This window comes from Anopheles gambiae, chromosome 2 (assembly GCF_943734735.2).
Source record: "Anopheles gambiae chromosome 2, idAnoGambNW_F1_1, whole genome shotgun sequence".
In the NCBI taxonomy this organism is placed as follows: domain Eukaryota; kingdom Metazoa; phylum Arthropoda; class Insecta; order Diptera; family Culicidae; genus Anopheles; species Anopheles gambiae.
In genome coordinates, this window is record NC_064601.1 from 28,573,891 (window position 1) to 28,587,286 (window position 13,396).

A 13,396-nucleotide genomic window follows, 5' to 3' on the forward strand; every position below is an offset into this window, starting at 1 on the left:
GAGCTCAGCTGTTCGTGCTGAGTGCAAAACGGATCGAGTGTTTAGTGGGAGAGTGAGTGCCATTCCGATTGAACGAGAATATCTCCCCATTCTTGTCTGCTGGGGTTCGTTTGCAATCGACGCAGCGTCGTCTCGTGCCTAGGTCGTGGTCGGTTTCGGTGTACCGTTGCTCACTATCACTATTTTACCCACCCGACCCTTTTACCCACTCATTGCCTATTTTTCCTCCATTCGTTGATGGCAGAAGCACCAAACAGTGTGAGTACTCTCAGTCTCGCCGATTGACGCGCCGATCGTGGACGGGTTTTTTCGTAGCTCTCGTAGCAACTGCGTGTGTGTGTGGTTCATTATCGCCTTCCTGTCAGTTATCAGTGGTGGAAGGTTTTCTGCACTACCAAAACTCCACCGACCAGTGCTGCCAGTGTTGCCGATCTCACCATCCTGTCACTGTGCTGCGAGTGAGTCCTGTGTGAGTTTTGGTGCCTTAGAAGGTGTTCAAGTTTTGTGCAAAGTGGCAAAACACATTGCCAGTACGGTGCGCCAAATGTCATACGATGATGAGCGGCAGGAGGCGTGAGCCTTGTCCACGTGAAGAATCTGTGCAGAGCTGTAAACGCGCCAAATGTTCCGACATTAAACTCAATTTCTCGTGAAAGCAAGGCAAGCCCTACTGCACGCTCGTGCCTCGTGGTGGTACAGGGCCAGTGAAGGAAGATAATCAGTGTGAGATCTCAAAGGACACAGCTATCAGAGGTTGATGATGCTGATATGGGGCGTTGGGTTCTGCAATGGCGCCCCAAACGCCCTAAATGCAGTCGTAGGTGGAAGTGTAATAAAAAGGGTTAACGTATTGTAGCTGCATTAGGAGGAGCGACCTCTTAGGTTGCTTAGGGTTGGGAAAAATGTTCTTTATGGAAGGTTGGCTGACATGAATTTTGTCTTGGTGCCAAGGTGCAGTTTTGATGATGATTTTTGTGAGTTTTTCTTCTGCTTGCGTACGTTGAGTGCCAGGAGGTCACAAGGGCAAACATTTCATGACGGTTTTTTTTTGTTTGTTTCAAGCTGGGCTGGTGAGAGGCTCACCAACCAATTTTGGTAATGTTTTATTCCACTTGAAGAATTTTTGTTTGCATTGGTGCAAAGCTTCGTGCAATTACTCGTCTGCAAATTGGAGCGTTGAAGTGTTTTTGTTGGGAAGTTTTTGTTTTTGCTTAACAGATGGTAATGTCCACTAACGATAGATACAGTGTGTGCGTGAGTGTGTATGCGTTGTTCGAAGGTTTTCAGGTATATTTTTGTTTTCTTCTTCAACCAGAAAAAAATGTGAATAAAAATAACGCGTGAAAGTGTACCGAAACGGCCGGAAAATGTCATCCGTTTGGCCGTCACGACGCCACGGTCCTTCAGACGTCCCAGTAGTAGACAACAGCCGCAGGAAAAGATACCAAGCAGAAGCAACCGAAAGCAGTAGCAGCAGCACCTCTGCAGTGTAGTGAAATGTGGTAAAAAGTGGTGAAAGGCAATGTTTGCGAAACAAGCGAGCTAGATTGTGTTTCACGGTGGTAGTCAGCGCGACTCAGTGCCATTTTTTCCGGCAAGTTGTCGGTCATTGTTAGCACAAAAACCTGCCTCACGGTGATCGATTGTATTTGTGTCGTGCGCGCCAGGTTCGCGAGTGTGTATATTTATGAGTAAGTGTTCGGGGGTGCTGGGGTGCCGGTACGTGGTGTGCTTTTTAGTTTTGCTGGTTGCCCCACGTCGGGAAGGAATGGTAAATTGGCATTTTTGGAGCGTGTGCGGCATTAGTTATTTTCGGTGGAGTGAATAAAAAATAAACCAACACAAAAACGCAACATCCATATTTCGGACGAGCGCTCGGACGGACGGATGGGTTGTTTGCAATAACGTGTAGTGAAGGAGGGAGAGAGAGTGCGCGAAAGGGAACACGCTAGAGAAGACAGCGAGAGCAATTGTAGCGCAGTGTTTCATCGACTGCTGCCCAGCATAGCTTCAAACCCAACGTGCAGGGGAAAACTTCAAACCGAAACCGTTAGTATCTCATTTCAGTGTCGTCTGTGTTTTTGTTTTCGTGATCTTTAGCGACGCGTACGCACGTCCTCGGCATAAGAGCATTATCTATGACCATTATCTTTTAGCATTAATGGGCCTCGGCATTCGGGATGATTGAAACAGTTCCCAGGGCAGCAGTTCTATGTCGATAGACGTTGGGTCTGAGTTACAGGCGCGTTCAAGGTTGGCTTTTTATCATTATTTTTTTCTTTCTCTCTTTGACCTATTTTCCTTCACAGCACAATCGTCCCGGTAGTGTAGGGGTTTTTGCTTGAACCCATCCCACGTCCGTGAACATAAGTGCCTTTGAAAAGCAAACATATTGTCGAATTGCCTTGGGTTACTGGGAAGTAAATTGTTTTTCAAAAAATCATTTCACTGACCGATCGTTTCTAAATAGCACCGCTATTTCGAGTTTTTTTACGGCCCACCTAACATGATTTGAATACATAATGAAACACAGATGTCCATATGCGAGTGGCAACGGAGGTGTCATCTGCACCACTTGCATCACGCTGGGATTGAGTCGTTCGTTTGGTCGACATCGCTACGAAAACTGGCAACGCAGCTGTCGAAAAGTGAGGAGCAAACGAGCGTGCCGCATTAAAATTAATGATGCATTCTTCGAATGCGCCCTGGGAACGGGACTTGCGCGAGAATCAATGTCTGGCGATTTCGAATGCCCATGAGAATCCAACAAGTGTTACGGTACGATGGTTGGATATGACTAACGAATGAAATTGAATGGATTTTACATCACACTGTCCGGGCATCAAACCTGTTGAACGTTGTATGTGCACCAGATTGTGGGCATTATACTAGTTTTTACATGTGTTCTATGGAGTAAAAGATGTTCCTGATGGTCAATCTAGCCATTCTAGAGTTGATGATAGTACGTCTTATTTAAAGCATAACTTGAAGGCATCTCAAAAATAGAGAACATTTGGAATTTCTTCAAATCTAACGAAAATTTAATGTACCAAATCCCCATACACGTATTGTCCTAAAAACGGTTGTCCTAAAAATCGGATAGGTTAAACAATCTCATAGGCTTGGTTGTCTGTGCTCTTTGCTTAATGACGTTTAATGACTATTTATTTCATGTAATCCATGATCTTCCATGAATGAATTGTTAGTGATGCAATGCAATTAACACATATAAGGTTAACAGTTTTTTTCTCAAGAAGCAAATAAATAGATGGCAAATGTTCTTCTTATTGCTGTCGCTACCTGACCGAATGCCTGATTGTTTACTCTTTTTTACTGCTGTAACCAAGCGCATCCAAAGGACTTTCACGGAATTTGAGTGAGGGTTTCTTCCAAAATAGCTTTTTCAAGGAATGCATGACGGTTTGTTGAATTTTCCATCCAAGCGTATTTATCCTGGCGAAGTTCCGGATTGTTTAACCATTCAGCGCCTTTATTGTTTGCCCTAAAAAAGGTACTATGGAGTTATTATTTCGACGGAACGCGACAGAGTAGACTTGCTGGCGCTAACTGGAACTGTGTGAAGAATGTCAGAGTGTCCTTAAACAGGAAGAGGGTTGTTTTTATGCCGTAGCTTTGTGCAAAGGATAGATACAAAATGTATTAAATGCTTCCGAGAAGAGCTAGTGTTGTAAACAGGTATGTTTATTACAAGCTTTTTGAAGCATGTTTGAGGAACTCAGTTTGATTTGTAATGACAATCGTAGACGTATATGTTGGTTGGAAATGTGCATAGAGAGGATTGCTGTTTTTAAAATGAGCTTATGGCAAAACCGGTGGTATTTTTTAAATATAAAATTTTCTTACCACACTAAATGATTTCCAAATAAGTTGAGTTAGATGCTCTATGCCCGCGCCAATCCGCTGTTGTTATTCTAGTCGGTGTCGCCTTCCGTGGCCAGTAATTTATATTTGATTTCAGTCCGCATTCAAAACGCATCATAAAAAGCCACAAATCCGACGGCCCAGTGGGCTCAGCGTAATGCCAAAACAATGATGTAGCATGATCGATGGGCTGTACCGTAAAAGGTATTGCCATCATTCTGGCGGGCGAATATACGTTTTTAGTCCTAGAGTCCTCTGCGTACCTTCGATCGAGCGAGCCAGTGCGAAACGCAAGGAAACAAATTAGTTAAAGCACAGCTAATATTGACACAACAATAATGACTTTTCCTCACTCTTGCTTACCATTGGTGACAGTTAGACTGACGCCTGGTAGCCATAGTGACGATGTGTTGCTCTAGAGGATGGGAAAGGACGCACGGTATACCCACAGCATTATGTTGATTTTACGAATCTTTCGGCTTGTTGTACGACGAAAGGTGGGTAAAATAATTTCCTCCGGCCCAGAATGGTCGTTGACGAGCTGCACTGGCCGAGCGTGGGCCATCCATCGCTATGGGAAATGGGCGAAGACTTGACACAATTTCTATTTGATCATTCACCAAGACACGAAGGCGTTTTTTTCTTACTACTATCTCATCCCATTCTGACTCGTTGGCTGGGGTGTGATGAACGAGCCACAGCATACTCTTAACGGCCGAAATGTACGCCTAGTGGGAAACGAAACGCCTAGGAAAATGAACGCTTCTGGTCGGTCTTACCGTTTCGTTTTTTCACGATGTGGTCGAACGTAGTAGGTTATGCGAGAAGTCGTAATTCTTCCACCATGTCTCACACAGTCACCGTTTTTTTTCCGGCCGGCTTAGTTATATGTGCTTCTATGCAGGTATAAATACGTTCAGAAAGATACATAGAAAGGCACAGCGGCAAGTAAGCCATCGTAAGCGAGTCTTGCAAAAACACATTGTGGTAGGGTGGATTTGGCAGTCGCTCAATTCAATTGTGGGCGAAAACAGATTTTCCGTTTATTCAAATTACGCCGATTCATGTATTCGAGCACGACAAGGAAAGAAGAAAATGTTGATGATCATGTTGCTCGTAATAGGGAAAAGTAACAAGAAAACCTAAACTATACCCAGTCAAAGAGCTGAAAGAAGGTACGCTTCATACGGCGTACATGTGCACGTGCGAGAAGAGGAAGCTTCATCGATACCGATCGAGCCTCTCGTCGGTTGGGTTCAATATCGGCGAGAAAAGATTTGTTCTTTTGCAATCGCTGCTGGGGAGATATTTTCTACCATCGTTTCTTATGTCTGACCGTTTTTTATGTCTTTTTTCTCCCTCTCGTACCGATCCTATGATTGGAAGCCGTGGTCGGTTACTGGCACCCGATCATTTCTAATTTTCCGGTCTGCTAGTACCGGATAATCCTTGATGATGGCTTTACGCCATCGAGACGCAGTCTGTGTGCATTTGAACTGGTGCCAATGAGTGAAACCCCAGACCGAGATATGGCTCAAGTGTTAAACTGACAGTAAAATATTTGATACAACGTGTGGTGAAAGTAGTTCACTAAAGCATTCGCCCTGTCTCTCTATTTCCCCGATGAGATGGAACATCGAAGGAAGCTTCCGTGTTCTTGCCAGCTGGTGATGAAAGAGGCCTCATCAGCTTTACCACCTGGTGTGGGGTACTTTGTGCAGGAGATATAAAAAAGGCTGTCTTGGGTGAAAAGGTATGTGGGTGTGTGTGTGTGTGTGTGTGTATGCGCCTGACAACAAGCAGGTCGACGATAAGAGCACACCGGTGTCATCGGTGTGGTATTACTTAAGAATTTAATATGCTTGGCTCCCTGGGATCCCTTCGGAGTATCAATATTTTATCGTACTCCCACTAGAGGAAACCCCTATTAGACCGAACATTGCGCTGGTGTTGGTGGAGAATGTATTACACCGGACGGAAATGAAGCCACAGTTGCTGGTGGGATGGAGACTCTTAAGCTCAGGCTGTAACGCCCTAGAATGAGAAATGTCAGCATCTCGCTTGGGAGACTCTGAAATTAGCACGAATACGGAACAAAACAACAACAGCAAAAAAGAATTTATTCTGGACCGTCGAAGCTTAAAGGTATAAGAAGGCAGAGCATGATACACGCTACCCATCGGAAAGCTCGGCATCATGATTAAAGCAATTAATAATGGGAAACCAAGAAAATGCTCTCGGCTATTGCGAGGCAGCGAGGACCGGGTAATTTCAGTCGGTCCCGGCTCCCGGTCTTTCGCTGGCGGCCGGGTTGCAGCCGCGTCGTACACTTGGGCCGTTAAAGTCATCCCGGGCAAAGCTTTGTGCTTAACAAAGAAGCGTTAGCCATTGCCGAGGTGCACCGTGTGGGACGCGTGGGATAAGTGGCTTGGATCCCGGTGCTAATCACCGTTGTCGACGTAGTTGTTTGCTATCGTCGTACCCAGATGGTCGATGAAAGGGTTTCGCCTTCTTGCACAAGCTCAAAGACGTAGACTCACCCAAGAAACGCTGGGCAAGTGATCTAGAAAGCGTTTCTAGAATCCCTAGATCCGCTCGGCACAGAATGGTGGGACGAAACCCTTGCACGGGATGTCCCGGCGTGAGTTAAAAATCTCATTTCCAACCAGCTGACGGTGGTTCCAAAAATGGGTTAAGTTTGGCCATCCTCACCCGACGTGGCCGCCGTTCTCATCGCGCAGATCCAGAAGCTGAAGTGAAACAGTAAGACCCGATGAACGTATAGATGGAATCGTTTGACAGGTTGATGTTCTGAGTGAGTGACTAATAAAAAACGACCATGGAAACCTAGCAGTGTGGATAGAAAGGGTTACATCTTGATGGGAGCAAGGGGGCAGGCGAGCGAATCATGAACGTGACTGCCCTGTGCTAGCTGGGGTGCTGTACTAATTAGTTTTAATTGGTTTACGACTAATTAGTTACGAGCGATCTGTCGAAGACACACCGACATTTTCGGTCCCTGGACACTATTTTGCGGTTCAACACTTACCATCGGGGATATAGTGAGTGTTCGTCCCAGGCTTAGGATCAGTGAAACCATCAAGGTGTAAATTATAGAGAGAATAGACACATTAGGCAACACCCGTACACCTGATTACGTTGTAACGAAGCCGGAGTCTGAGACCCTTTTTGTTTACCCGTGAGCAAGTGGGAGAATCAATCCGGATGTAAATAAATGATCGCTCGGAGAACGGTAAAGAGTTTCCAAACCACTGTTTCTGGCTCGCTGCCAAAACAAATGTTGGTACAAATCGATTCACAGCTTCGGTGGCGTTCAAAATGAACCGTACACAAAGCTGGATTGCACCGGAACCACTGGTAGCGGTGTGTGTTTTCCCCCCTAATCCCTAGCTCGAATGTCCTGGTATAAACATGGCACACGGCCTCTTGCTATAATATCCAGGTCAGAGATCGGTTGAAAACGGATGTTTTTATTTAATCTCTCAAGTGTACATAAAACCAGCATACATTCGCTCCACTCTCCTCCGGTGCCTGATATCAGCCGACCGACCTCTGCCAGGTTCTATGTAGGCTGCTCGCTAGGCACGCTGCAGCACTGCACACAGCAGCAACGGAGACGATCGATGCGGGCCGACTATTTTTATCCACCAACAGCACAGGACTGTCGCAGCTTGTGCAGAAGTTTTTCGAGGTCACGGAGTCGAAAAATGGAATACCGCTTCGGTTGGTAGCAATCGACCAGGTTTTGGTATTTTCGGAATGGTGTTTTTTTTTTAAACTAGAGCCATAATTTGTATCATACGGTGGCGTGTGCTTCGACTACACAAATGATGAGTGCATTTCGGAAGCTGCTATCGTCACATTCTCGTATTTAGTTTTCCAAGCGTTGTTTTGCTCAATCGTGGTAGAAAAAATAAAAACGTTTGCCTAGATAACTAAACAATGCTCTCTCACGACCTTGTTTCTCTATGTCTTGTTACAGTAGTGGTTGTTGATTTGTTTGAATTTTTATTTATGTTCATTTAAATATAACAATCTGAATTTAAACCACTGATTGATGAATCCCACTGTAAGCGAAACTGATTAAGTTCATTCAGCCAGGCGCCTGAATACATTACGATCCGTTTTTCTCGAACGAATCTGTTCCTCGTTTCGTTGTATAAGAATTTGCATTCATTAAACACCCCGTTCGACATTCGGCACCGATCGATACATACAATATCGTCGCTCCGGGAATGTCTCATCGAACGTACTCGAACGAATGGGGATACCCGTTTCGAAGGTGCAGGAGGAATGTAGCCTATTGTTGAAATTAATTTTCAATCCATTACCTCCGTGACAGCGGCCCGGACACTTGCTTGGCACCACCGAACGACGAAAAGAATGAAAGTCAGGGAGAGAAGGTGGTCGGGGACAAAAAGTCATGCCTGCAAAAGAATGCTTTTGGCACGTTCCTCCTTAGTGTGAAGTCAAACATTCAATTCGACTCTTTGTCGGGTTCGTGGGGCAGGTAAGGGAAAGGGCTGCCTAGTTGCGATTGGAGAAACAAGGACGAGAATTTCACATGATGAAGGTTCGCGACAAACGAGAAAGGTGGATGATGCCAGCGCCAACCATTCATCCGTTCGACGTTTGATCCTCTTGGCTTGATTACTTCATTCAGTTTTCAGGGGCAAGAAAAATGACTTTCGTCAACGGTTAAATGCTGCTGAATGATTTACATTTGCGAAAGGGGAAGGTATTTTGGTGATGAAAAAAAAAAAGAGTCAGCTCTCGGGCGGATACCCGAACTCTGATAGGCGGGGGCCCACATCTAAGGAAGCACATTAGCATATTCGATTGATTGGAATGAATTGGGAGGGAATGGGCTGTCTTATTTTCTGGGAATATAGGGTGTATTTTTCTTTCCATCATTTGTGCTTCATGGTTGCTTGCGCCCAACGCAAACTTCCCATTTATAAATCGAGCTCATCTCATGTCAGTAAACGAAACGAGTTACGGATGAGCTTATCCGGCCGGATGGGTAGCTTGAAGGAGAAGATCATGAGTAGGCGTTTTTATTGGTATGAGAAAATAAATCGTATGGAAAAATTGTGCAGACAACATACGGAAACCTTATTGGCAATATATCTAAGGGTGTGCTGGGTGGGTTGCTTGTGGTTATGTGGGGCCAAAACAGAATTCAAGTTGCTAACTTTTAACAAGCGCCATTTTAACATTTAACATGTCGAATTTCGCAGTAACTTTCTTTCTTTTTGTCGATTTATTAAACCATTTTCAAACGCGCTCAACATCACGTCTGGTGCCCAAGTTGGAAGCGTAGGACACTCGTCATGCTGGGGCAATTTATCATCGAACCAATCGAACTTTTCTTTTTGGACACGAAATTATTGTCACTTTGTTACCGGAGCCCCATTACCATACCGTCGATTTGGCTATGCGAAAAGTCATTTAGATTCATAATCACGTTCCTGGTGTCCGTTGGCACTCAAACCGAACCCGAAGGACGTAACCCGCGTAAGCGCGAACCGGAGCGAGGCTAACGGGCGCGGAGGCTACAGTGCGATGGTTTTATCGAACGGATTTGAGCCAGCTTTGAGCCTGACAATTGACGGGCGTTATCATGGGCGCTCCAGCCGGGGTGCGCGGATTTTCGCGCAAAGTCCATTTCGCTGTCGGGCGCACGTTTTCTGACAGCACATTATGGATGTGAAATGTATCATTAAACTTATCAAACATTCAGTGTTTTTTTGTTGTCCCGCCCTTTTCCGTGCACTCTTTCCGGTTCGTTTGTCCGTTTTGTTTGGCGATCGCGGCTTCTTGAGCCGCCCGCGCGCCCTTGGGGAAGTCACTTCCGACACGTACGCCGTCGTACAATTGAGCTTAAACGCTGATGGCAGCGATTCACCGTTTTCGTAAATTGCTCCTCCTGGTATACAAACCACCCCCGTTACCTTTTGCTTCCCCCCACTCAAATGCATCCCAGCTCTGTGGGTTTGCGTTTTTTTTCTTGAGAAAAAAAGATCCCTACAAAAAAGAGCTTCGTCCTCTATAAAGGATGCTCTGGCAATGGGGATTTCATAAATTTTAAATTGAACATTCTTTCAACCAACCGACGGCGCGACTTCGAAGTCCAGAGGTGTACCGGAGTGCTGTTCGCTCAGTCGGCGGGAGGAGGGGGAAGTGGGTACGAATGGAAGGGGCGGTAAAAAATCAGTGTTCCCACCTCGATTTTGGGGCACTGCTTGCGTAAACGAAAAAAGGCAGCAGTGTTTCTTTACTCCTCGCGTTCGCTGAGCCCTTCGAGCCGACCATCGCTCGGGAATTGCCGCCCGGGACCAGCGTCACTTTGTGGAAATGGTCGTCGTCGTGTACGCTACACAAACACATGCACATCGTGCTGGCAGCAAAGTGCCCAGCCTCTCCCTTTGGGATGGTAGTGTATGGGACGACTGGGTGCCCAGTGTCGTTGAGCCATTATGATTCGCCTTAATTCAATAAATTCCATCAGCAAAAGTGTGCGATAATTTGATAATAAATTCGAATAAATAAATGTATCTGTAGCGGTGTGCTTGCAGCGCGGACCGTGGCAGGCGTGTTTACAGCGAAGAGGGGGAAAGGGTATTTGAAGGCCACGAATTTGCATACGGCACAGTTACGAGTGGCGGCGGAAGAAGAGGGTCATCGGAGCAAGGTTTGTTGATGCGCTTGATTACTGTCAAAATGTTGGTTTGCCGATGGTTTTGCCCTTTCTCGACCCGTTGCTGAATGTGCTGAAAAAGGGATGCTTTGAGCGATGTAACAAAACAACTTACCGTGTAGTTTCCAGAGATATAATAGGTCAGTCGTATTTCGAGGAACTCTTGTCAAGCTCGCAAGTAATACTAAAAACACTGAGCAATAATATTTAATAATGCATCACTTTGTTTGACTTTAATTGCTCTTTGTCGGTGAAAAATAAAAAGAATAAAAACCCCTAGCAACTGCACGAGTTCAAACTGCAAATAATAAAAGTGGGGCCGTTTACACGCGCTACGCCATAAATTAAAATTACCCGACAATCGCATCGGAACAATGAAAAGGCGAGGTTTTTGGGTTGGGTGTGACGATACACACTACTAAGCGTTCCTACCTGTGCCTACACAGGGGTGCAATAATTGGTCTTGTTTGTGTGCACATTAAAGCGCGTAAAACAAAACCACACACACACACATGAGCTCGCGACAAACAAAACCTACACACTCCCATCGGAAGCTGCGGCACGGTCTCTGCAACTGCATTACTGTAAACAAACTTTTGAAACAATTCGCCGCCCGGGAGAGGGAAAAAAGAGCGTAGGGACCATTAAAAATCGCACGGCACAACGGAATTGGGTAATGCAGTAAAAGAGCTGCATTGTGCGTTAATCATAGCGGTGGTAATTTAATGAAAGTGGCGTCCTTTGTGTATATTTCAGTTTGGGGGCTTGTGGAATTGATTTACGGCCACAAACAGCGATGCAGGAAGATTTTATTATTTTACTTAAACATAATAGTTCGCATTTTAAAGTAGTTAATGAAATGGTCTCTGTTTTGATAGTAATTTTATGAAAAACACAATAATAAAAAGCAATTTCCACAGCAGACATAGAACAAAAACATTTTACTTCTAAATGCCTTTTTATGTTAGGCCTTTCGTGAGCAAACTGGAGTGTTGAATATGCATCTGTTTTTTATCTGTTTTTTTTTTCTTTAAGAAAATCAAACGGTGTGAACTAATTAAAGGGTAATTTCCTACAAGCGATGTTCAGCAAAAAAAAAAAAAAAGAAATAAAAATACAAACCAAATTCGCAATCTACTCTCAGCACCGGAAAAAGCACTCTACGTCCGTAGCCTGCCACCAGCAGACGATTAGAAATGTTCACATTCCACTGCACTGGCCGGCTCGGTTAGCAAAATGTGAAATAATGAAACGAAGACCGCACCGGTCATAGCAGAATAGAGAGGGCCGCACTCGCTCGAAAATGTGATCAAATTAAGTAAGAAGCTTTTCCAGACCGTGAGCTGGAAAGTTTCCGCTTCTATTTTAGCTCGCAGCGCAAAACCAACACTTCAGCGCACTACCTTTCGCGCTTGAAATGCGCATTTAAGGACGAGACAAATAAACCTGCGTAAGAAATATTAGAGTGTTTGTGTGTGTGTGTGTGTGAGAGAGAGAGAGTTAGAGAAAGAGAAAGAGAGAAAAAAGGGGAGTTGAAGGAGTGGGAGCATTACAGGGTTTACCTAGCCAATCCGGCATCGTCAAAGCGTTATCGGTCGCCGTAAATACTTTTTCGGGCAACATAAACCCTCAATTGGGCACTGTCATTTCTATTCGAGCCTTGTGAAGTATGAATCGGGCATAGTACAGAATGAAAGCGTCCTACTCTTGAAGGTGTCAAATCGGTCGCTCCGGTGTGTTTGATCCATGAAGCAGTTTAAAAATACGTATTTTGCATGTTGTTTAACTTATTATGTGTTATTTTAAAATGTTTACCTAATTAAATCACCAAATATATTGTATTAAAAAATATATATAAAACCAAATTGCATTGTACGGGGTTGAATTAAAAATTTAAAAAAGGATTTTGAATATTTTTTTATGTAATTAAACTTAAAAATAGTGAATTTTCTTACATATCGTTTAACTGATACTCGCAAAAAAGTATTATTTTACAGCTAGAAAGCAACAAAATATAAAGTAGGCCCAATTCATTCTGTACTTTGCCCGATTCATACTTCACAAGGCCCGAATAGAAATGACAGTGCCCAATTGAGGGTTTACGTCGCCCGAAAAAGTATTTACGGCGACCGATAACGTTTTGACGACGCCCGATTGGCTAGGTAAACCCTGTATTAGCACACCTGCAAATACATCGAAACTGGTGGAGCACTTTTTTCCTCTTATTTGCTGCTTGAAAAGGAAAGCAAAATTTTCATCTCCCGGCACGGGTGCGATGGGTTCCCAACCGGGCTGGAAAAGGATATCCTTCGCTTCGGTTGCTGACAACCTCTTCCTGACCGCTGGCCTGATGTGAGCATTGACCTAGCTGGTAATGGAAGCAGTAGCAGCAGCCGTAGCGTAATATCAGCGGCATTCCTTCACCGTTCTCCATTCGGAGTTGAAATGTTGAAATATGCCACTGGGCATCGAAAGATAACGACCGCACGCCCGAACTCAGCAACGGGACGAGATTCACCGCGTGTGCTAAAATGGAGGAGCTGGCTGTAAATTTTGCTGACATTTATTCCGCCACCGTTGCTAGGTCGTCCACCAGCTTAGGGTAGGTTCAGTGCGCACACAGCAACATGGAAACGGGTGGCCCGAGAAATACTGCGAGCGGTTCGTTTCGGTCGCTTTCCACCGTGGAAAGGATGGTTGAAATATTTTGAGCATGTCTGGGCAATAGTTGGAAAAAGCTCGTTTGCTTTCATTGTAGGTCTTGGCTCACAGTGGCTGCTTGCAGGTCTTGGC

At 44.9% G+C, this 13,396-nt stretch overlaps 1 protein-coding gene across 11 annotated transcripts in view; it reads left to right on the plus strand.

Annotated features, from left to right (window-relative positions):
* LOC1273081 (octopamine receptor beta-2R) overlaps positions 1-13,396 on the plus strand; it is a 138,827-nt gene that overhangs the window by 48,207 nt on the left and 77,224 nt on the right. For 6 of the 11 annotated variants that reach the window (XM_061642050.1, XM_061642056.1, XM_061642052.1 and 3 more), the window contains exons 1-2: positions 269-469; positions 1,316-2,049. The exons of 1 other annotated variant lie outside the window; for it this stretch is intronic. The gene's annotated coding sequence lies outside the window, so the exon portion shown is untranslated. 4 more of the 11 variants (XM_061642051.1, XM_061642060.1, XM_061642053.1 and 1 more) reach the window with 3 other exon arrangements.